The sequence below is a fragment of the Arctopsyche grandis genome, chromosome 9 (genome assembly GCF_051622035.1).
Source record: "Arctopsyche grandis isolate Sample6627 chromosome 9, ASM5162203v2, whole genome shotgun sequence".
NCBI lineage: Eukaryota > Metazoa > Arthropoda > Insecta > Trichoptera > Hydropsychidae > Arctopsyche > Arctopsyche grandis.
Genome location: NC_135363.1, coordinates 2,383,644 through 2,410,864, shown reverse-complemented (window position 1 = coordinate 2,410,864; position 27,221 = coordinate 2,383,644).

Below are 27,221 nucleotides of genomic sequence, written 5' to 3'. Positions count from 1 at the left end.
GCCGTCGTTTGTCTAGTTTCGACCGCGCGTTTCCGCACCGGAAGTGACGCGCGCTCGTGTGGTTTAAACCGCACGTGCACTCTACCGTGTAATAGCGTAGTGTATATACATATGTACATATATTATGGTTTTGACACGCTTTCAGGTGAAATTCATGTGACACGCGTGTGACAGTGTACGTATGTACATATATTGAAAAGTTGAGCATAGTTTTTTGTCAGAGCGAGCTTTGACATGTGATTTTTCTGATGCTACGTTACGGAAAATTTCAAATTTCATGAAAATGTTGTGAAAAATGTAGACTTTTCGACACGCAACGAGCTGTAAGGTCGTAATTCATGCTTTCCGCGATATAATTCAAAGCTTTCCACGACATTTTCCGGAACGATAAGCAAACGCCATCCATACTTGAATCTACATACATAGTATAAATGGTATATTTTAACAGTAAACAAGCCAAAAATTTGCTAGATCGGAATTCAATGAGTCACGTTTATGGAATTGACGGGCTGTGATTAGATCAGAAAATTGTATTTCCGAGAAGTTTTCCTATTAATAATTTTCCGAAGAAAAAATCATTCGTCATATAATTTATACTCATTCCTGAATGCAACTTATCAGAAAATCATTTAATATATAGACTTTAAATGTAATTTGTACATACAAACTAACTTAGTAAAAATCTAGCGGACCGCGAAGCCAAATACACTCGTCCGTGACCTTCAAATGTGATAATAATAATAATTGTTTTTGCAGACAGTATGGAAAATGGTGCAATTCCTACCATCCATATAAATAATATGTAAATATGACAAATGATAAAATAAGTATAATAATAATATTAATTAATAAATAATTCGAATAATTAATTAATCGACTTAAAAATAATTTATGGTGGTCTGTGAAGTAGTTCCTTCCATCGAATGTACGGAAATTAACGGAAATTACTTGTGTTGTGGCAGCAATTTGAAGTATAATTTGAGTATACAGAGACACGATAACGTAGGGAGGCTGCTCTCACTCTGAGAATATGACATACAAACCTCGAGCATACATTTTTTGCATAATATATACAAATAACAGTAAATGTTATGCATTTTCCATATGAAAAACTGGACGTAACGTACAACAGAAGTGTAAACTTTTGGGTTGTAGATACAGAAAAACATTATAAACGCAGTGTAGAGTGGCGTTAAGAAGCTAAACGCTTTATATACTATCCTAAATTAGACTGAAGTCCATATACAAGCCCTTCTTTATTTGCTTGAATGCGAATTGATTGAGACGAACTCCCACGCACTAAACTTCTTTAACTATACTTAAAACTTTTCCACCTTATGTATACTAAACTAGTTGGAAAAACAAGCACGTGCCTCACTTAAACGCTCACATACATATGTGCCAATACAATTAACGATACGATTATCTTTTCCGTTTTACAATTAAATGTTGCGCCACGGTTTATATATATTATAATGTAATGTAAAGAAATGATATATGTATGATTTGGGTTTTTAGCTTTACGAGGACTTTCATTATAAGTAGGTGTTCTTTGTGTGTCACTGAATAAAGTGAAAAGTGTGTCTGTTTATTTTACGACATTTTATACGTTTGTGACTTGCTTTGCACAATACATATATTATGTCCCGGAAAGCAGTGACTTTTTCACGTTAACATTTTCTCTGTATCTTCTCTCTGTCTGTATGTGCGTCGTATTTATTTTTATTTATTCTCAAACGGTTTGACAAGCGGTAGCAGGTGATTTCAAAACAATGACAATTCTTTCGCTCTCTCTGGGTGTAGTCGACCATTCGTCATCAACCTTTCACATGTTTCTTTTATTTGTGAACTTTTGTTGGCATTTAATTAATTTTATTAACTTATTAGATTTTTTCAATCTAGTAAATAAATAGAAACACACGGGCAACGCCGGCATGTCCACTATGCACTTCAGCAGTTTTCAACTTGAGACTATTAAATTTTTTATTATATCTTTTGTACCCTAAGAAATATCATAAACGGGTTTTAGAAGGGATTGCAACCCAGAATCGAAAAGCTTCCATACAAAAACATTTGTCCACTATGGAGCTTCCAAAAAATTTGGTATAACTAATTTAAACCATGGTCGTATTTTGTAATGGCTTGGAGTCCGGAATCAAAAGACTTTCATACAAAAATGCCCGGGCAAAGCCGGGCATGTGTCTTTGTCCAATATGCAATTCAGTTTTAAACATAGAACCACTAAATTGAATGTACTATCTCATAGATCAGTGGTTCACGTATAAAGCCAACGACTGGGGGGTCACTGGTTCGATACCTGATCCAGTGTTGCTAGTCAGACCTTGGATATATGTGACTACAAGTCGATCTTGAGTCGATCAGAGTTTGCAAATTTATCTGATATCATTGTTGAAAAGGTTCCAAACAAATCGGAAACGTATCGTCATATCTAATTTCAAATGTATGATAATATTTTTAATTTACTAATGTTGTACCTGATGAAATATCATCGCATGGGTATTGGCATATTAAGTTATTAAATAAAAAAAATCAAATGTGTCGGTCCTGTGTTCGATCCGCAAGAGGTCAAATTTTTTTCAAATACATATGTACCTTTTAAATAAGTTTATTTAAATTAATATTTATATTTAATAAATAACTGAATATGAAAAAAAATTGTAAAATCTACCTAACTATGTACTACATATAAATAATATAAAACACCAATAGAAAAAAATGAATGAATTAAATAAATTTTAATAAAATAGATGGCAGTAAACGCTCAGACACTTAGCGCTGTCTATTTGCCTTGAGGAAACATTGGTAGCGAACATTATATATAGAAGTTTTTTTCGTTTGTTATTATATTATATATGTATATATATACGATTTGTTGGCAGTGGTTTACCTGTGACGTACATATGTATGTCGAATCAAAACGACTATTATAGTACGGTGAGCGTTATCTCAGATACACAGACAGACACACAGATAGAATAGCAATATTATAAATATGATATATCTAATATATAATTTCGAAAGAGACTTTGTATATACAGTAGAGGTCAATGAAAGGTTTCCAAATTGAAAATATCAATATTTTCTTGTTTTAAGATGTTACATACATTTTTTTAATATTTTTTTTGGTTATTAAATTGAATTTTATAATGTTTGACATAATATCAAGTAGCAATACAACGAAATTTAAATAAAATTACCATGTTATTCAAATTATTAGGAATCAGTAATACATGGGAAGATTCTTTGACGACGATTCGATTGGTTGAATATAATTTTTTTTCGATTCAAATAAATTTAATAAAAAAAAAACAAATGAATATTTACTATTAGATGCGCCATGTTTACGCTGTTTGTAATACAAATACTGAGCGAAGCCGGGTAAAACAACTAGTATAATATAAAGTTGACCATATGTATTTAGGTTTTGCCACGGGAGCAACCCTGCAATGACAACATTATAAAAAATAAATAAATAAATAAACTTATATAGATCAAAGCCGGGTTTTAAAAGAATTCGAAAGGGCTTGATTATGTTTTTTTTACATACCTCCTTTACGTTTCACATGGCTTTCGTGTTAGTGGTCATTTTTATCTCTTATCCGATCGTTTTCATACTTTGCCATATTGCTCATTTTGATCATCAATACACGTTAATGTATCGTCTGCCATTACGTTGGAGATAAAATATCGTATACAACGCGTTTTAAAAACGGGGCCCGTAAATCTTCCTGACGTTTAACAAGCGTTGTTTAACAAGGCGTAAACTGTTCGCCATGACACGGCCTTATCAGATTTTAATTATTTAAACGCCTATAATTCACTCTATATTTTATGAAATTTGCACTATAGGTTCTCGTTGTCTCTAATATATAAATATTGATGGTTTTAACTCTCATATCTAATATATAATTTGGAAAGAGACTTTGTATATATGTATGTATGAATGTATCCTTGGTTCGTCGTCCGTAGATCGGTGACGTCATCGAACACGTGATTCGATTTTTATTGTTTCATACAAGACCTAATATCGTAAATTCCTCACAACCCATTTGTTACTGACCACTGCATTATACTATTATTCCGTCTCTTATATATTTTCATTTTTTTTATTTGAGAAGCATGAAAGTGGCCTGGTCGAGGTTGAATTATTGATGGCGCCACTAACTAATGCGAATATACAAAAAAACCACATATGCGGGACATTGGACGAAATCCAGCAATATTTTGGTACACACTGTACATGTGTGCATACTCCAAAGCAGGAGACGTTTGATCGTCTCCATCAACGCGACACGAAACGAAAATATTTTTCAGCGTGCTCTAATTGTTTCTGAAACACCAACACCTTTTGTAACTCTTTACGACAATGGTGTAACGAAATGCGCGACTCACGACTCGAGGTTTTGATTGATTTATACTCAGCATCGATCCCTAATCCGTTTTTTTTTAATGTTGAACACACGTCAAGCTTTCTAATCCGGTTTGTAAATATCGGAAGGGTTTTTCCGTCGTATGGAGAAAATCGAGGTCGGCAACATTATATGAGATTTTCGCGGGTGGGTGACGTAGTGAAAGCCGCGGGAAAAAGTGTGCGTAGTAAAGGAAAAGCAATCCGAAGGGTATATGTATAATATCCCGAGGGAGTTATCCCGTCTACGACTTCCCTTATTGTACATTCTAAAGAAAATTTGTTTTTTTTACTCGATTATTTTTCTCTCCGACTAGCCGGCAGACGTTCGAAACAACTTGTTCGGAAAATAATGCCATATTTCTTTGCCTGATTGTCGGAAAAATCATACTTGATTTGTGTATAGTAGGTACTATATTCGAACCGATTTAGCATGAGGCTAAGGTAAAATGTACATGCTATGGCATCCGCGATGGCCAATTACATTTCGTTTCAGTTTTGCATTGCATTTTGGTCAAGAAATACAACATTATTCGTGCGTATAGCTATCGGTAGAATTTGACTTTATTAGTTTTGCTTCTATATATTTATCTTCTATACATTTAACCAGCAGCACAGCTCGGTCGTTAAGCTTTTGCCTAGCACCGAGAGGCGCCGGGTTCGATCCCATGAGCTGACCTGGATATTTGTGACTCCAGGTCGATCGTTTCCTATCTGAGTTTGCCAATTTTCTCTGATTTCATTGTTGAAACGGTTCCCGATTAAAAAATGGCTAAAAACCTTCCTACCTACTATGTCACCACTATTTGAGAATGATTAATGTACAATAAAAATTATGTACAATTCATAGATGTCTCGTTAATTCGCGAGTTTTCAGTGTCTCATAATTCAGCGACTTGTATAATAAAAATGGTGTATTGTTTCTCATTGGCCAGGAAGGCGCATTGGGGTTTTCCTGTAAGGCCTTCCTGGTATAAAAATGTTATAAAATATACATATTTATTTTGACCAATTGTTCCTTAATTGAAAATCCGTACACCTGTACAAAAACTAAGTGTATTTCTTCACACAACCTTTATTTTTTCCTCTCGCATAAATCTTCTCAATCGTTCTTTTCAACTTGCTCAACTTAACCTTATTTATCTCCGCATATTATCCTCTTCATCTCTTCCATTTACATTCGTTCTTTCAATACATCACTACAAATCCAAAAAAAAAACACACATTTCCTCGCAAAACTAAGCTTTAATAAAACCATACAAACATACAAAAATCCTAACTAATCAACATTACCATGCACTTAACCAATCTCTCGTCACTTTCTTTCGAACATAAACACTCATTCATTTATCGAAGAATATAATATTAAATCAGACACATTCAGATTTATTGGCGATTGAAAGACGAAAATAAACATTTTTAAATATTTTCGTACGATGTTTTGCAAACCTAATATAATATCATAAAACGCCATTAAGGCAACTGACGTGTGTACATAAATACTCAACGTATTTTTTATGTGTAAAATATATGCATATATAAAAATAAACAAAAGGAAAACATAAACATAACGTTCTTTTCTTTGTAAAGAAATCTAAAATAACTTTTTTGTCGTATTTGTTCGCTTTTGAATTTATGAGCAGGGAAAAGTTCCTGGAGAATGCAAATGAAAATTTTAACTTTCATTTAATGCTAAAACATTTTCCCATTTATCTACATTTATTCCCCACTCTTATGTAAGTCCTTACAATAGAATCAGTATTCATTCATTTAAGAAACTGCACTACAAAAGCTTGCTTAGGTTTAGCTCAAATTTTAGAACCCCGGTCTTAAGAGGGAAACCTTAATTTTGTTACCGTTCCTTTCTTCGATATATATATTGAGTGTATGTATATATTGAGTGAATGCGACAGTTGCGCTTCGACCAGATAAAACGTATTTTAAATTGACAAAATCGAGGATTCGTATTTTACTATTTTCACCTCCAAAACTGGACCAATTTTTAAAAAAAACCATCATCGGTATGAGAAAGATACTTTCTGTGCATCTATCGGCGTATTTTTTTTTAAATCGACCGTTAAATAAGCACGCTGGACCCGTTTCGTGGGTGTAAAAAAGAGGCGATTTTATAGATGTTTGGCGGCTCCTAGCTCATATAAAAAATAATTAATCAAAAAAATAAAACGATAGATGCACCCCAATGGTGGATATCCATAGCATATTAAAAAATAATTTCTCTAGTGCCATAATTGAGGAAGGGAGAAGTATAGTACGTTTGTATGGACAAGGTGCTGCTGTCCAGCCTTCTAAAGCGGTAAATTTCTTGAAACCAATAGCAAAAAAAAAAAACAAATTGCTGAAAATACAAATTTCTAGAATGCCAGTTGCTCGAAATTGAATTTGTTTGAAATTTAAAAAAATCTTGAATAACTTTTTTTGAGAAGAAAATTAGTTTTCGAGATAAAAACTTTCGAAAAACATGATAAATTTATCAAATATCATTATATGAATATCTATCATTCTCGCTATTATTTAATCATCACTTTTCACAGCACGGATATTTTCTCCAGAGACTGAAGTTGACGTTCTCAACGTCAATTTTGATGCCCCCCCGACTTTTAATTAAACGATTAACCTATTCATAAGGCGTGATTTTATTTAGAGCATTTTCTCTCTTAATATCTTATATACAAATATTTGATAAAAAAAGTCAAAAACTTGACAATTGCACCGAATGATCAAAAATATAACATTTCGTTTACGAACAATAACAACATTCTGGAAACTTTTTGAACGCCCTATATTGAAATGTACGAACAAAGCGAGCCACTGTTTTGGAACACCTGTAATAATAAACATGTCGGCAGTATAAAATATATAATATATACCGTATAAAGTCCTGTCGGAACGAAAGACATCCCATGATCGCATAAAGCTCCATTTCGATGTAAAAGGTTCGCTTAAAATTTGACGCCATTTTGTTTACGTACATATAAATAAAATGGCGAAAAACAGATCGGTATGAATTATATTAATATGAATAAATCGCACGGTCAAATCATCGTCGTATATTTTACACTTAGGTGCGTAAACGTGATATTTTCAAGCTGTGAGTAAAGTGACATTTATATATCATGGCGAATATCATATGTTATTATTTCGGAATTGAAAGGGGGCGGTTCTGACCTACGCAAAATCCGTTCAAATTACTTGGCATGGAATATATCACATTGTATTTTGTTGTTGATGTATAAATAATACAATGGGTGAATGCACTCGCATTATACACACATTTTCATAATAATAATAATGCAAGTGCCAATTTTTTCAAGGTCAACTTTCATTGTGATTGTGTGACCCGCGAATTGTGCCTAGGATCATCTTATTCATTGAACGTTTTTTGCTCGTTGAATGTTAACAGCCAACTTTGCGCACTTAAGAGATATAAGAGATTACGGGGATTAGGTGCCGATCGGCGCTAAAAATGTGAGCAACGAAAATAAATATCGTGGCGTGTTTTGTAAATCGGAATATCTTCTCGTATCTAAGTATCGTTTGCACTGGCTATTGGTCAAATTAAATATGTATAATGATGTTATAAAGTCTCTAAGTATAGAGCTTTGAAACTATTTTTCGGTAGTTTATTTTTTTTTTACTATTTTTATACTGTCAAATGCTTTTGATAGAGTTTCTATTGAATAACTTCTATGAGGAGAATTATTAAGGTGGATAAGCCAAATTGATGACTGTTCTTTAAATGCTTTGAATTCCGTGTTCCAAATGGAGTACCACGAGGGTCGATTTTAGAACCTTTATTGTTTTTAACATTTATTAATATTGTTACGTAGGGGTGGGTGGAGGATCCAAATAAAACCCCAAAGTCGCTTCACAGCATTAATTCCGTGATTTATGAGATCCACGCACTGCCAGTGCTCCGCCCAGAATGCTTTGGTATGGCCTTAGTACCTACTTTTAAAAGGCAGGTCGCTCAGTGCATCTTTTGTTATAGTCACGTACCAGATATGCAATCCGACGGTCTCGGCATGCAGTCCTACGCTTTCGTGATTTCAGTTCTGAGAACTCTAGCGGGAAGTGACCGAATGCCGTTACCGACCACTAAGTCAATTCGAGAGCCTCCATTATTAGCCGACTGCACTTAAGCCTGGAGATAATCCTCGAAAACCAATTAAGATGGCGGCTCCTTTTAGCATATGCTACAATACTATTGTGATACGATATTTAACACTAACTTTTTCTATGCAAAATTAGATACCAAAACATTCATCAAGTTTAGTTTTTTTTTATATTTCTGTATATATGTATGTACATACATACTAAGTAATTAATCGTTACAAAAACTTGGCAGAGCAGCTATTTATGATCCAAAATATAATAAAATATTTCACTTTTCAAATTATAACATATCAGACTTTTTGCCAACTATTCGAGTAGTTTTATACTTAAAATCCATTTAATAATTATATAATATCGAAAATTTCAGTAATTCGTGTTACATGCGTATAAAAAATACACCTTCCACTCCATTTAAAAAAAATTATCATTCATTTATTATATTTTTATTAAAAAATATTTATACTTTATAGAAAAAAATGCCTGCACAATATGATGGGTTCTTCCAATTCTGACCCATCTTGAAGTATCTCACTATAAAAGCATCCACAACATAATACGCAGATACTTAAGTAATAAAACACATTTCCTATATAAATAAAATTATTTGACCCCGTTTACAAACACACGCTAAATATAAAACGCTCACATAACAACCATAACCCACCGGCTGCCGTTTATTTTATTTATATTTTTTCCCCTTCGCGGATTCAATGGATTCGTGGGTCATACGAAGGGATCACTGGGAGACTTTCCTTTTACGACCTTCCCGAATTCCATCTCGGGAATATTCCACTTTCGGATCCTCACCTCAGTTTACGAGTGGCGTTTTCAGATTGTCCCGTTTTGTCCCCGATTTTTTCGTGGTTTTATTTCGGCTTTTGACACGTGTCGAGCACATTTTCCAACGACATCATCATCGACCGGCGGTGCATCTTCGCCGTCGACGTCGTTCTATCTGAACGGTTTTTTGGCATCGAACGAAGATCGGATGACGTCACTATGACACAGTTTCGGATGACGGCGTCGTGCCACGTCATCGCCGTGTTGACCCGACGAAGGTTGCCACCACGTGTGACAGCGGCTATCGCTCCGGGGATTTACGGCGTCGATTAATTAAAGTGTCCGCTAATTTCGGCCCGATCTGTAGATAAATACAGTGTATGATATATTTGTGTACATATATAATGGTGACTTCCTTTGATGGGATTTCTGTGGTATTATGTACTGTTGAGAGGGTTGACCGCAAGTTGTGTTGTACACGTGTACGTATGTGGAAGCTATTGAAGCTTTGCCATTGTTCTTGTATGTGAGGTTTTAATGAGGTTGTTTGTCAATGCAATGTTAAAAAACATGTATCACAATGAATAGAGCCTTTAAATTAAAGCAGTTCGTTGAAAAAAAAAAGACATTCAAAGCCATAACAAACCCAAAACCAAAGCCCGTAAGAAAATTATTTATTTTGACCTTTTAAATTATTTTAAGCTTCTTGATATTTATTATGTATAATAAAGATAGTGATTTTTAGTACAAAAAAAAATTATTTTATTGATTTTATTTTATTTTATTGTTACAAATCAATGTACACTCGCCATTACAGATTTGCTCCAATGCGACGGGTGTACGTTAACGAAATACAGAATACATAAACAATCAGAAATACAGTAATACATACATATACAATCAGAATATATAGCATATAACAATTAATCAGAAATAATAATCATAGAGACAGACATCTATGGATTATTTTTAGATTTTTTGTGTACAATTTTTTATACATATAATAAATACGAAATTATAGAGATGTCTATAGAGATATCTATTGATTTCATATTACTGTGTATAATTATTACAAATTATACACAGGCAGATTTTGTGACGACAGGATTAGATCTAATACCAATTTTCAGGAACCGTTTCAGCAATGATCAGATAAATTTGGCAAACTCTGATAGAGAAACGATCGATTTGGAGTCACAAAACCCAAATCTAACCAGCAGATGGCGAGGACTCGAACTTTTGACCTCAGTGGTGCTAAATATATACGCTAACACTAAGCCAAACTGCTGGCTATTATGAACCGAAAGTGAGATTTTTCCTCTTACAAAGGTCAAAAATGTTGTGCCCACTATTCTGTACACACCCCTGAACGTATCAAGCTGAAAATTTATATTTTTTTTCTTTATGTACTAACTTAGAGCTGATAAGGTTTTGGTCAGAATTCGTAAACCGGAAGTAGTATTTTTTTTTTAAACAATATTTCATTATTTTATTTTAACCTTTTGAATTATTTTTATTTTCTTGATATTTAATATATATAATACTGATAGTGATTTTAAATATAAAAAAAAATTGAACAAAATCCGACAACCGGAAGTAGAACTTTTGTCTTGTGCAAGTTTCCATACATTTGCGCCTATTGGTATCGCTGTCATAGTTATTAGTATTTCAATATCAAATTTTGTTTTGTAACCTTCTTATATTCCTCAAATACATATATAGATAAAGTCATGGGTTGGTCACACCCGAATTTTTATACAAAAAGCTTAAATATTACTCACCAAATTGATGCTAATTGTAAATGTTTTTAAATGTAATTTTACATTTTCCATGGTTTTACCATACGATTGAATCGTCAAAGTGATTATTGGAAAAAAATGAAGTAGATGACTCCTAGCATGGGTAAAATAAAGCCACTTATACAATTTTTTAATTCCAAAATGACGGAAATATATTTTTAATATATTATAGTTATATTGACTTTGATTATTATAAGCTTTCTATTGTTCATCTATTTTATTATCTAACTATCTGAAACCGGCATGCGTAGCAATGCCACAATAACGCGTGTAATTCCCGCTCCCGTTCCCGTTCCCATTTGTTGGAAAAACGCAGGCAGCGAACACATTTGAAATTATTCAATTGTTTGTTTATTTTACCCTAACAACGCAGGTCGCGACGCGAAAGCATTTGAAATTATTGCGTTACAATGCCACTCATTTCTGTTTTTCCCGTTTCCGTCCCCGTTTTTGGGCGATTTTTTAAGAGATTATTATTAATAGTTTTTTTACAAATACTGAAAGTTCCATCGTAATCGGTTGAGTGGTTTATGAGCCTACACAGCCTACACGATACAGACAGACAAACAGACGTTCATTTTTTTATATGTACATATATACATATATAGATAAAAGATAAATCTTAAGTTTATTCCAATAGCTACTGATCCGGTGATTAAATCTATAGTATTTTACAAATTATTTTTAATAGTTAGTACTTACCTGGTATTATTATCTGGACTAGTGTTTAGCATATGTGCTTTCGAACATAGTGGTTACAGGTTCAATTCCCACTGGTTGCTGCTGGCCAGACCTTCGTTTGTGACTCCAGGTTGATCGTTTCCTAGCAGAGTTAGCCAATTTATCTAATTTTCATTGAAATGGTTCCAACAAATTGGCAACCTCTACGCATTTCTCGCAATTTTCGAGTATTCCGCAACTCGAATTTCACCGATACGTATAAAAATGCTGCAAATTTGTCCACAAATGTATCGCAAATTTGTCCACAAATGTATCACAAAAGTTTTTCAGCATTTCAAATTTGACAATTTATATTTTTAAATTATTCTAAAAATTGTACATCGATGATTGTAATTGGCCAGGAAGGACGCATTGGGATTTACCTGTCAGGCTTTCCTGGTATACGTACATATATACTTTATATGTATGTACATATGTATATGTAAATATGTATGTAAAAATAAAAAATAAATTAAAACCTTATTTTAATGTTAGGCACAATAGAAAAAAAGCTCAAAAACCAATTTACAATTCTTATAAATGTTCATAATATGTATGTACATATTTTCAATTCTTTAAAGTTGACAGTCTTTAAGTGTTTTTCAAATACTGTTTCGGTAATTTGTCTGTTTTTTATTACAAGCTTTTAATTACTTAGTTAAGTGACATTCTTGTCCGTTAAAAAATTTTAGTCTGATTTTCAACAGCTTCCACTCTTCAGATCGCTTTGATATTTTACCGACATAAGGAGATTAGCTTAAATTAAAGTAATCTGATGTGTCCGATATGAAGCTAGAGGAGTTAAATCATAAAAGAACTGATTAAAAATTACATCGTATTCTTGTGTGAGATCGAAGCGATGACAGCTACATATGTAGCTATCCAGACGCGGCTTTCTACCGCCCTTCACAACTCACTTAAACAGTGGTAAAAATTACTCTTTACACTCTCATCTCATATAAGCTTAACATTTCAAGCTTTATACTTTTTCACATATGTTTTTAAATAACTAATAGATAAAAATCGTGGGCTAACTGTTGAAGTGTTTTGGCCAATTCTTAATTTTATACCTGAAGTATAGAAATCTTGTTGTAAATAAATATAATGTATGAAATTTTGGCGGTTATTTATTAAAAACTATGGAATTTCATAATGAAAAAGCACCTTTGATTGGTATTGCTCGGGTGTTTGTACCGGGATATTGGGCTCCTTGCCTTTTCAAAACATGTCTAGAGCTTAAGCTTAAGTACCATAAGATATGTATGTAGTTTATCAAAGTTTCTGGTCCTTAATTGAAAGCTGTGTATTTGCATAGTATATATGTAAACAAACATACAAATTAATATTCGTCATACATATACAAAGCTAACACGTCCTTCCGTTTGTTCGCCCGTTCGTGACGGATACGATATTAATACTTTTTCATACTTGAAATGAAAGCGCGTTTTGCATATCATAGTCATCCAAAAATCATGCTGGCAGAGACGGCACAAATTTTCCTGCACCGACTACTAGTTTTTATATGTACATAGAAGTAGATACGTATATTATATATAAATTGTTTATGATTTCTGGAAGCTTGTGCTAATTGTCGGAAATAGACTGGAAATCGTTTCCGATTCTATTATCGAAACTTGTTCCTAATATATGAGGTTTTGATTCAGTTCCGATCCCATCTAGATATTGTATGAAGGATATTTGCAGTTGTACTCGATAACATTTACAATTTTTAGTGCAAGATTCAAATAATGTTACATATATGCCAATTATCACCAATGATCGGATCGATCTATATCCGATCATTGAAATCGGACAGAATCAATGTATAATACATAATTAATGACTTTTGTCGGACAATCGGATAATATCACGATTGCCTTTCATCCGATAAATTTACCTACATATATGTATATCATAAACTTTAGGATAGGCATTTATTAACTCTTCTACATAATTCAATCGACTTCCGAAAATTTGCATTTTTTAAAAACAACTGAATATGTGATCTTTCACTAAATATCCGAAAAATTTTTCGGCATTTGGAATTTTGTCATCCAATATCTAACAGTTGAAAAATCTGATAAGCAAAGCTTGAACATTGAATATCCAACAGTCAGTTTTTCATCCAGCATACAATACTTACACGATTACCTTTCATCCGATAAAGTTACCTACATATGTATCTATATCATAAACTTTAATATAAACATTTATTACCTCTTCTACATTATTCAATCAACTTCCCAGAATTTTAAGTTTTATCAACAACTGAACAATATCCCATTGAATATTCGATATTCGGGTGATCTTTCACTAAATATACGAAAATAATTTCGGCATTCGGAATTTTTTCATCCAATATCCAACAGTTGAAAAATCTGATAAGCAAAGCTTGAACATTGAATATCCGACAGTCAGTTTTTCATGCAACATACAATACTTACACGATTACCTTTCATCCGATAAAGTTACCTACATACATACATATATCATAAACGTTGAGATAGACATTTATTAGCTCTTCTACATTATTCAATCAACTTACCAGAATTTACGGGAAATTTTTTATCAACAACTGAACAATATCCCAACCAATATCGGATATATGGGTGATATTTCATTAAATATACGAAAACTTTTTCGGCATTTGGCATTTTTCATCCAACATATAATACTTACACGATTACCGTTCATGCGATTAAGTTGCCTACATACATACATACATATATCAAACTTTAAGATAGACATTTAGTAACTCATCTATATTATTCAGTCGACTTTCCAAAATTCCCGCAAATATTTTATCAACAGCTGAACAATATCCCATATTCGGGTGATATTTCATTAAATATACGAAAAGTATTTCGGCATTCGGCATTTTTTCATCCAATATCCAACAGTTGAAAAATCAGATATGCAAAGCTTGAACATTGAATATCCGTCAGTCAGTTTTTCATCCAACATTATCACGATTACCGTTCATGCGATTAAGTTAGATTAAGATAGACATATATTAACTCTTCTATATTATTCAGTTGACTTTCCAAAATTCCCGCCAATATTTTATCAACAACCGAACAATATCTCATCGATTATCTGATATTTCATTAAATATACGAAAATTTTTTCGGCATTCGGCATTTTTTCATTCAATATCCAACAGCTTGAACATTGAATATCCGACAGTCAGTTTTTCATCCAACATATGTACAACACTTACACAATTTTTCAGACCGTCGAACATTGACAACATGCGATAATCAGATAAATTTAAACCGACCATCCGACAATTGGACCATCTTCAACACAATATGTGACGATTATGTAGGTTATGTTTTCGTTCGCAGACGACATGGCAAAAAAATCACTTAAAAACACATCCGCATACGTTTCAATCAAATTCGCCCGGTCCAGACGATTGCCGCCACCTCTACTGTCGAAATTCGAAACGGAGAGTACTCTCTATTATTATAAATCGTATTCTTGCGGAATTCCAGAGACGTCGTCGTCCCTGTTTTCCGGCGTTCTAGCATTGTCGCCAAGTTCAGAGAGCAGTGCCAAAATTTGGGTCTAATTATAAAACGACACTGTCGTATTAGAAAGAGACAGAAAGGCGGAGATCACTCGGCCATCGGTCACGGCTCGCGCGCCACCGTTTCAGGACCAGTGTGTATCGAAACTGAAAGTGTATCACTAAACCATTAGAACAATTCATTCACGCGAATCTTGGCCGCGAGTGTTAAACAGCGAATCTTGTCAAGTGTGCTAATTTTATTTTCCGACTTTAATCGTTCGAAACTTTCATGTTTACCAAGTGTTGGTTAGTTTTTTAGGTTATGTTGAAGTCTAAGATCTATAAGTGCAAATATTTCGATTGTGTGAAAAAATGATTTAGAATTGAGTTCAAATATCATTGTGTGTATACCATGAACATTTTATAGTGTCATTGATTCGTCTGACAACCACTTTACTTATGTATATTTATATTTGCATAAAGGATCCAAGTCAAGTTTGCGCTTTAACGGTTACACCTTCAAGCCTGAAATTGTGCATCGATTTTACAATAGAAAACTTACACCAATGCATATGTCAAAATATTTATTTGAATTCAATTTATTTGATGTCGCTAGTTTTATTACTATAAATAAAAAAATACATGTTGGAATAAATCTTACAAAAAAACTCAACTGAAATGATTTGTATGGTGAATAGTGTGGCAAATAGTGGTTGAATAGTGCCAAAGTATTTTTACTCGATTATTTAAATTTTTTAACCGTTTTAATCCCATTAACAAAAACTTTAACCGGTTATACATAAGAATGTGATTTTCATTTATGAAATAAATATTACCGGATATTTACCTTACATTTAGTTGAAATTCCGTTTTAATTAGTGATATTAGCTTTTCACCTGAAAGACTAGAGAAAGCTAATTAATTCAATCGAGTATATGTTAAATTTTATTGAATTATTTGAGTTCATTAATTTGACGAATTTACCTCGTTTAGAGGGTCTTCTAATTATACAAATAAATTATGCTATTTTACTAATATAGATAGAATCGAATTTATTAAAAAAAAAAAACTTTTTTGATTCTATATCTAGACTTAAAATAAACGATTTGTTGCTTATAAAATCACTAGATACGTTTCGAGTGTTTGCGTTGTCTGTAAGATAATATTATTTTAGGATCTAGTTGTAAGGAGACATAGGCGCCAGAGTAAAATGAGACTAATTGTGCAGTTTAAGACATTGTTTATTACTCGGCGGAGCGCCGCAATAGTAAGGATCGTTTGACGCGTTACATTTACACATGTACAAGATGACAACTTAACCGCTCTTCAACTCATGCAGGCCAACCTAATCATTCATACATGCATTCTTCTAGGCTATAAAACTAAATCCTACATTTTTGATAGATTATTTCGGTATCACTTGTTTAATGTTTATTTCTATACAAATGAAAAGACACTAAAGGGTTGTTTTTATGTTAAATTAAAAAAAGCGGCTTCTGAAAGTATAATAAGAAAGTTAGAAGCGTTTTAAATGAGAAAGTGAACAGTCACGTTGTGCTATGAAGTGTTAACAAAGTTCATATTGATTTTCATTAACGAGGTCAAGATTAACCGCTGTCAAGTGCTACATAGTAGATCGAGAGTGTTATTAATTATAAATCTGAGGCCTCGTAATGAGGACCCATTGTGTGAGAAGACTCAGCTGATCGACCCTTTCGATCTCGACTGGGGCGATGACTTGCTTCCTTTTTTTTCATTTCTCTCCCTCTCTCGAGAGAGAGGGAGGTCAAAAACTTAGCCAATAGAGTTTTCCTTGGATAGGTTTTCTTTGTTCGTCGGTGTAATTTTTTTTCCCCCGTCGGTATATTACTCGTTACTTTGTTTCTTCGGTGTAATTCATAGTTTGAAATTAGTTTTATGTTTGTTCTCCAGTTAAAATATAACACGGGAGATATGTATTTTCATTTGGGTGGTGATAATTATGTTGTTTTTGATGATTCATACGTGCTGAATTAATGCTATAAATATAATAAGCTTAAACTCTGTCAATATTTGGTCAAGTGAACGTGACATTTTCAGTTGAAATTATAATTATTATACATACATAGATGTGTGTGATAGACATAATTCTAAATCGGTACATCAAAGAGCTTAAATTTGAGCTGTGATGATACATTGCATTAATTTTAGGCTTTTGTACACATATCGATTCGTTGATGAATGTATGTAATCAAAATGTAAGACATTGAAGAACAAAGCTAATGAACTTAAGGTGGATCACGTTATAATTTTAAGTCTAAAGATTATTGTCTCTTTAGTGACGACTATTGAGCAGAAAGGGAAGAAGGGGGGGGGTGTACCGAAAAAAGTATTAAAAACCTAAGCGTTAGTTACGTGGTCATACAGAAAAGGCACGAATGCGTGCATCTGACCAGTGACCACTAGCTAAAATTACAAAAAAGCCTATTATTATTTGATATATTGTTAAACCAGCTGCGTAGACTAGTGGTTATCATATTATGGTTTGACCAGAGTGGTCACGAGTTCCAATCCCACTAGAGCTCCGCTGCTGTCCAGACCTTAGTTTGTGACTCCAGGTCGATCGTTTCCTTTCAGAGTTTGCCAATTTTTCTGATTTTCGTTGAAACGGTTCTTGTTAATTGGATTTCCTTTCCAATCTCTCTTGCAAATCTCAAATTATTCAATTTCTATAAAAAAAAATGCCGCAAAGATTTCTTCATATGTCACTGTGGATCATATTTGTGTGAATTCGCATTGTATAAAAATGCTTTTATAATTGTATTATTGCATTGTATCTGTATTAGTACACTCGTCGCTTTGGAGCGATTTGTAAAGGCGAGTGTACGCAGTCAATTGAAATAAAAGTAACAACTGTATTAGATATTCGACCTATGATTTAATGATTACTATAAAATAAAAGTCAAGAAAATTAAGACAAACCTTTTGTTAACTTCGTGCAATAATTTGTTTAAAAATCCGTAGCGTAGATGTGTATAGGAATTGCTGATATCGGAGTGAAATATGCAGTAATTTGTGGTAGACGTAATGTATTGTTCTTGATCCGTCGACCAGCTAGCTCTGTATGAAGCGCGAAACAAAACCACCGAATATGTATAGACAACGTGTACTCTCAGCACAGAGATATCATTGGTCAATGGGTGACGAGACCTTATAGGCTGTTGTATATATAATACTAGTTGTTTTACTCGGCTTCGCTCAGTATTTGTAATATAAACCGCTTAAACATGACTAATCTAATAGTAAACATTTTATTAAATTTATTTGAATAGCTTTATTTGAATACTCATTTGTTTTTTTTATTAAATTGACTGTCACGAACAAACAAACATATGTATATACAAAGTCTCTTTCGAAATTATATGTATATCAGAATCCGGTGCCGTCACCCCCGTGAACTTCAAATCATTTGAATCGAAAAAAATCGAATCGGTGCCTATGAATCGAAAAAAAATAAATTGAATGTGTTGTCTACGAACCAACCAGCCTAGGTTATATAGTGCAAGAATTCTAGTGCACGAATGCGTGCATCTGACCTATAACCAGTATGCATATATGAGAATTAAATAAAATTCCACTTAGAAAAATCATATTTCGACTATTCTTGTGGATTAAGAACAAAAATTATATTGATAACTGGCTTGCCTCGATAAAATAAACGAATTTTTGTTAAACGAAAAATAACATACCCGACTATAGATTCCAATATTCATTTTGAAATTCAGCACACTTCCAATTAACCCTTTTAAACGAAAACAAAAAAATAGTGTGGCCAGAACACTATCCCAATAAACATGTTTCAATAGAAAATACTCAATATAAAATAGTATTAACAGTGGGAAAAAATCCGTACGTAATACGTACTTTTGATTTGAACTGGACGACTACTTAGAAAGATTTGAAAGCTGAAAAGTACTACAAATGAAAGATAAAATACCCGACTATAGATTCCAATATTCATTTTGAACAGGAAATTGACAGATTTTGAGACATCGACCGAACAACACCAAGATATAGAAAAATCGCGCGATTTAAAAAACACATATGTATATCTCCGAATCTCGAGCCAATCAACATTTTTTATTACCAGATACGTGTTTACTGGGCGTAGATCTATAAGAAAAGTTATAGCTCGTCTCTGAACCATTTTTCGTGTCGAACAGTGTTATCTAATCTCAAAGTTACAATATTTAGTTATGATTAAATCATTTTTTGTCAATTTTCCTTTCCTTATATTTTTTTAATATCTACTAAAGCTCAAATAAAAGCTTTAAAGCAACAATTGCGTATATTTTACTTCAAACACAATCTTTTGAAGGATTTTTAATTCGCATTCTTTTTTTGCATCAAAGAAAGGGATAATACTACTATGTAGAAAGAGGACGATCCGCTCTGGTGACGTCAAATAAGGGCGGTTAATACCCGCCCGAAAAAGGTTCTCGAACATGCCCCAGGTAAATTAAACGTGACTTTAGAGTAGCCTATAATTATGTCTGTGGGTTTATGTACAAGCGACCTTATTGTATACTATCTGCTTAAATCCTAATTAGCGCTAATTGGAGTATTACCTAATGAAATTTTGCTGAAAATATTTTTGAAAAATGTTATGTTCATTAAAATAATAGAGTTATATTACGCATCGAATAACATGCATGATTCTAGGCGAAAACATACAGCAAATTTAATTCAAACGCAATATACTGAAATAATCTATGATTAATGTAATGGTATGCTTATGAAAGAATGTAAACTGTTTTGAAAGTGAAAACTTTCTTTACGCACAGTAGAGTGAATTGTAAGTGAATGTGTTACGAAACGTTGAACCCCTACTCTTCTGTGACATTAACCCTTTGAATGCTGACGTCTTTTCTGTTGAAAGCTCGCCACGCTGAAAATTTCCAACTAGAATTATTTAGAAATCCAATAGAAAGCAAGTATAAAAATTGTGGCTAATCCAAACAAACCCTAGATAACTACCGCCGAGGATTTAGAGTTTTGTAAAGGTGTGTTTAGACTCTATAATATATCTTGCAACAATATAAAATAAACAAAAGAAGACTATTGATGAATGTATTTTTCCAAAACTAGTTCCATCTTCTTCATTGTTGCTGAAATTTAATGCTCAAAATCTAATTGCCAAGCCACAATCTAAAGTAATCAGCAGTTGGGGATTTCCATCGGGAAATTATTCTATGGTTATAAATTTGGAAATTCCGGTGTAAACCAGTCTTTATAAACGTTGACAAACGAATGACACGGATTACACGACGCATGTTCAATGCATTTTTTTTCATTGCTACCTGGAAAGGCTTAGCGGGTAGTTTTTACATACTCAAAATACAACGCCTATCGGCGTATTTCAGGCTCATGGACTTGTTGGCAAAACACCGATCGGCGTTGGTTAGCATTCAAAGGGTTAAGCAGAAAATGTTAGAAATACACCATGGCTTCCCCTCTCTTCAATTTCTTTCACTAACCTATTCCGTCATAAGTTTTTATATTGACAGTTCTGAGACTTGGCTTATTTTAGCTGTCAATGTCACTTTGATGTATGGAATTTTTATTATGTACAATTTATTATAAAAAAAGTTGTGTTTGTTCACATGGGCATACCGACCCGTCGAGCAAACACCAAACGTCAAATATTTACCGAACAAGAAGCACAGGAAAACTTTCACACACATGTGTACATATGTACATATATAATACGTACTTATTAAATATGTAACATACGAGAAATCCACGAAATGTTTTAATTCGATTGGCAGTTGCGCAAATACACACACACGGTGTTGCCATCGATCAAAAATGTTGACAACTAGTGTTTTTTTTTTTTTTGTATATAGCAAGAAAATAAAATATAAATCAACAAGGCAAAAGTGAACGGACTAAAAAACATTATAAAAAACAACTATTTATATATATAATATTATATTATCTGCTGTATTTCGCTGCTCATTAATCTGTGATAGTGTTATAATTAAATAAAAAAAAATACACCGCGATTTTTAAATACAATGAATAAAAAAAGCTTATTAGTATTAGATTCGCACAATCGTTGATATTGCTTGTTGTGTGCAGTGCTTGAATATTAAGGGTGCTTTTTATATTTGAGATATAATTAGAGTGAAGTATATATTATACATATATATATATATATATATATGTACGTATAAAGTGAGTGGGTGGTGTATAAATAAAAGGGAGAGGGGTGTGTAGAGGGCGCCAGTGGCGTCGCATGGTTGCGTGGGTTGTTTATCGGCGTCAGGGTGCCGGTTGTGGAGCGCGTGCTGGGGCGGGTGTGGCGCGGGGCGAGGGGCGCCCCGGCGGAGACATGTGAGGGGGGGGCCCGTGGCGCGGGGATGGGAGAGCGCGGGGGGGACATCCCGCTGCTGGCGGCGGGCGGAGGCTCGGAGGGCGGCGGCGCGGCGGGGGGGGCCGGCGCCGCCGCCCCCGCCCGCTGGTCCAGCGTCCGCGTCCGGGGCTCCACTAAGTCCCTGGTGCGCCTCGAACCCTGCAATGGCCTGGGGGCCCAACTGCCGCTCAACGGACTGCTGTCGCCGGGGGCCCCTGCGGCTGCCATCGGCAAGGAGGTAAATATTCACTCAATTACTACACATTTAACTATGAATTACAATACCGATACCGGTATTACCGGTATTTGCCTGAAAATAAACCTTTACTAATACCGGTATTAAAAAAATATATATCGATATTATCGATTTTTTTCAAACTCATACATTTCATTTGGGTTTGGTGCATCCGCTCTAAAATCGCCCGATTAACAGAACGGCAGCTTTAAACGTAATTCTCGTCTTCTCGAATGATATATTGCACATCAGATGACGAGTAACCTTTCGATGTGCACAGATGCAATTATTAAAATTGAGTTGGATCTATCTGGCGAGTTTAATAAGGCAAGATTCGGAACTTATCGAATCTTCCCTTATTAAATTGCGTCTGTGCACATCGAAAGGTTACCTGTCATCTGATGTGCAATATATCATTCGAGAAGACGAGAATTGCATTTAAAGCAGCCGTCCGTTAATCTGTCGTTCAATTTGTCTGGCGATTTTAGAGCGGATGCACCGCATCCATTTTATTTGTCGAAAACGGTATCCCCATGGCTAAAAACTGGGTCGGCTGCTTTAAATGCAATTCTCGTCTTCTCGAATGATAGATTGCACATCAGATGACGAGTAACCTTTCGATGTGCACAGATGCAATTATTAAAATTGAGTTGGATCTTTCTGGCGAGTTTAATAAGGAACTTATCGAATCTTCCCTTATTAAACTCGCCTGAAAGATCCAACTCAATTTTAATAATCACCATTTTAATAATTGCATCTGTGCACATCGAAAGGTTACCCGTCATCTGATGTGCAATATATCATTCGAGAAAACGAGAATTGCATTTAAAGCAGCCGTCCGTTAATCTGTCGTTCAATTTGTCTGGCGATTTTAGAGCGGATGCACCGCATCCATTTTATTTGTCGAAAGCGGTATCCCCATGGCTAAAAAATGGGTCTACCTCACGGCACCGAAAGTCAAAAGATCGAAAAAGCAAGTATTGGATGGCATCAGTGGCATGTGGTGAAATTATATCTCTTTTTGTCATACAGCCTTGTTTGATGTGCGCGCGCAGAATACGGGAGGAAAAGCCTGTTCCTCTGGTTTCTCTTGTATCCTGCTCGCGCAAATTAAGTGAGGATGTACGACGGGGGGAGAGAGATACTTTTACCGCACGATCTTTGCTTTCCGTTATTTGCTTTTTCAATCTTTCGTCTTTCGATGCCGTGATGTAGACCCGTATTTTACATAAGTGACATTGAGCCAGTTGTTATTTTATAAATTGTTTTCGATCTCTCTTTATTTTATCACGCCAAACGTATGTATGTAAAGTTGTTTTAATTTTTACTGTTTTCTGATACAAATCGTTAATCAGTGAATCGACACGCGTTTTTAGAAACCAAATTCGATTAATTTATGTTTGTGTTTAGTGCCAACCCTTGACACTACCTCCTGAATTTATAACAAAATAAGAAAAAACATTGTCTTTTTTCAATTTCATTTGTATCACAGCTCATTTTTAGGTGTGACTTTGAAGAAACCAAAATTAATTTCAAGTCATAGTCTTAAACACGAAAGAACGTGCACCGGTGCACTTATGGCGATTAAGTGGTTAAATACAATGTTCGGCAACATTTTCGGTATCGCAGCCCCCTTACAATGTGTATCAAGTTCAATTTTAATTTAAATAAGAAAATGTTTACTATAAAGGCAGATTTTTTTTAATTACGTTTTAATTAATTATTTTTTTTTATTATTTTCAATGTACATACATTGAAAATGTGATAAAATACATTATTTGGTACATTTTTCTGTACGATATACACATACAATGATTACGATTACGGGACACGACGAGGACTATTTTTCTAATTAGTGTATGGAAAAAAATATAAATTGTCTTTCAACAACTAGGTTAACTCTTCGTTTACATTTCCATTGAGCGATGATTGGGTATTTGATAAGCTTAAGTCGGAATTGCAAAAAAAAACTACGAAACATTATAGTCCTTTGTACCTGGGACGCACCTACTTTACAGTTTTTTACTAACCTCTTATACGTTTCACATGGTTTTCGTGTAAGCGGTCATTTTTTATATCCCTTATTTCTTATCCGATCATTTTCATACTTTGCCATATTGCTCATTTTGGTCATCAATATAAGTTAAGGTATCATCCGCAATTACGATGGTGAAAAAATATCGTATTAGACACGTTTGAAAATACTGCATCATATTACACGGTGACGTTTATCTTTCACATTCATCATTCACATCGGTAGTTTCATTACTTTTCGCCCTGCCATCTCGCTGTCAAATTTTAATTATTTAAACGCCTATAACTTTTTCTTTTTTCACTCTATATTTTATAAAATTTGCTTTAGAGGTTCTCGTTATCTCTAATATATAAATATTTATAGTTTTGTGGAGGCTTGCTGAGCCAACGGTCTTGGGTGTTGCCACACCGGCCTTTATGCAGGGTGGCAACACTGTTCGGCGAATCTGACAGAATGACGCTTAACCCATAACCTCAAATCAAAACAAACTTTCTAACCAATACAGGCCTAATACATATACACAGATCAAAACGTGATAGTTTTATTTTTGGTTATTAGTTATCAGCTGATTTTTACCCGAATATCCTGTTTTTGAATGTTTGGGTTTGGCGAATTTTTTAATAAAGAAGTTGAAACATGCAAGCGGTGTTCGGGATATCGAAAGCATCTTTTTTTTATTAAAAAATAATTAATTTAAAAAAAAAACCGGTAATACCGGTATCGGAAACTTTGGTATTATTTGAATACCTACGATTTAACCTACTCAAGCTACTAGTGCTGATGCTGGATGCTTCCACCGGTCAGTTGTCAAACTATACCTATAGTCATATGTCATAGCAACATGGAGTTACAAAACGTTTCCAGTATCATGAAGAGTTCTTTTTTCTTAGCTTTAAACTCCAAACGGCCATTAATAATAGACTGACCAACAACTGTAACGTTTCCATGTTTGCATTACTAACCATAATTACACATTCGATGGCCCTTTGATAAAGTTACCTTTGACGTGAGTTTCGGAATAGCAACCGTTTAAAATCGATAAAATGCAAGGGCGCTCTTATGTTACGTCTATAATATATTTACAGTATTTATTCACGCCTCTTCCATGCATAATTTAGATAGGGTTGCCTACTTGGAAGCGTTTCAAACATGGCTAAATGTCTCCAGTGACATTTTTACGAGTACACCGACGTATTGTTAACGGCACTTGCCGTATTTTTAGCTCGCGTTTCCCCAGAGTGGGGTTTCGAGTTACCCACCTACAAGTGGGTCAACTGTGGAAAGAAACCCCTACTCGTTTCTATTGTTTTGTCACTCAATGAGTGCAATAATTAAATAATTGCAAAACAAAAGTGGTATAAAAATACTTTTTAAGTTATTACTTTTACTTTTAGTTACTATTTACATATATCTTTTTATTAAATTTTATTTTCGTTTCCTCAACTATTAGAATACATGACATATTCACACACTTTTTTGATGCAAGCAATCAATGTTAATAAAAAAAATAATGTGGTAATCAAAAAAACAGATAACATTTATCCAACATGTATAGCTTATTTGGTCAATAACTTAAAATGCTTTTATTTTGTTATTACATAAAAAAGTGGTCAGTACGTTGAGGTTAGTAAATAAAATAAACGGTCATTTATATATTGAATAATCAGTATTAAATATTTAACGGTCAGTTCTACAATTAAACAGCTTAATACTGGCACTTGTCAAAATCCATATATGTATTTAAATTTTTCGGTCTACATATACATACATACATACATGGCTTATTAATATTTCATTTTATTTTATTTTACATAGATAGATATACATATACCAGGAAGGCTTGATAGGAAGACCCCAATGCGCCTTCCTGGACAATTAATTATAAACAATGCAGCATTTCATTATTACATAAATCACCGTATTTCCGGAAGCTGGAGAACACGAAATAACAATTAATTAATTAATTACAGAATTAATCCATTAAGACATCTATGGATTTTAGATTTGTACATAATTTTTACAAATTATACATAAAATAAATACAGAAGATTTGTGACAACAACAGGAAAGATGATTTTGTGCCAATTTTGAGGAACCGTTTCAATTATGATAAGAAACGATCGATTTGGAGTCACAAATACCCCAAATCTAACCAGCAGTATAGCGGATTGAACCCACTGATCACTTGGTGCTAAACATACACGCTACTATTAATCCATACTGCTGACTTAATGTTGACTTGTGTTTTATCGATGAGTAACTTCAAACGATTTTGGTTATTATAATAAATGGTCAGTCAGTAAGAAAAAAATCGGTCAGTGAATATAGTAAACGGGCAGGTTTTTATATATTGAATGGTCAGTATTTAATATTTTACGGTCATTACTTCAATTAAACGGTCAATAATCAGCATAATACTTGCAGCTGTCAAAATGATTTTTTTTATTTACACATATGTACATACATATATGCTTATTAATATTTGGCCTGTATTTAATTCATAGGTAACTTAAAATCTTTTGATTATTATAATGAATAGTCAGTAAACCCAATAAACGATGAGTTTTGTATATATTTAATTTATTTATTTATTTTATTACATTTTATACCAGAAAGGCCTTGCAGGTAAATCCCAATGCGCCTTCCTGACCAATTACAAGCAATACAGCATTTTTATTATACAAGTCACTGAATTACGAGATACTGAAAACTCGCAAATTAACAAGACATTATGAATTGTACATACATTTTATCGTACATTAATCATACTCAAATAGTGGTAAAATAGTAGGTAGGAATGTTTTTAGCCAATTTTTAATCGGGAACCGTTTCAACAATGAAATCAGAGAAAATTGGTAAACTATGATAGGAAACGATCTACCTGGAGCACAATATCCAGGTCTGACCAGCAGCACTACAGATATACTATTAATTATTTTCAATCAAAGTCAGCCCACGGGATCGTACCCGGTGTTAGGGCCGGGCCGCACCGTGCGACTTGCGAGCGACTTGGTTGAGGGCGACCAGACCAATGCATGCAGGAAGATGAGACATGCCACACCCGTCAACTTGTTTGTTGCACACATTTCCATACATTTTTTCGTGTCGCGCAACTAGTCGGCCGACAAAGTTGCACGGTGCGGCCCGGCCCTTAGGCAGAAGCTTAACTGCTGGCTCACTT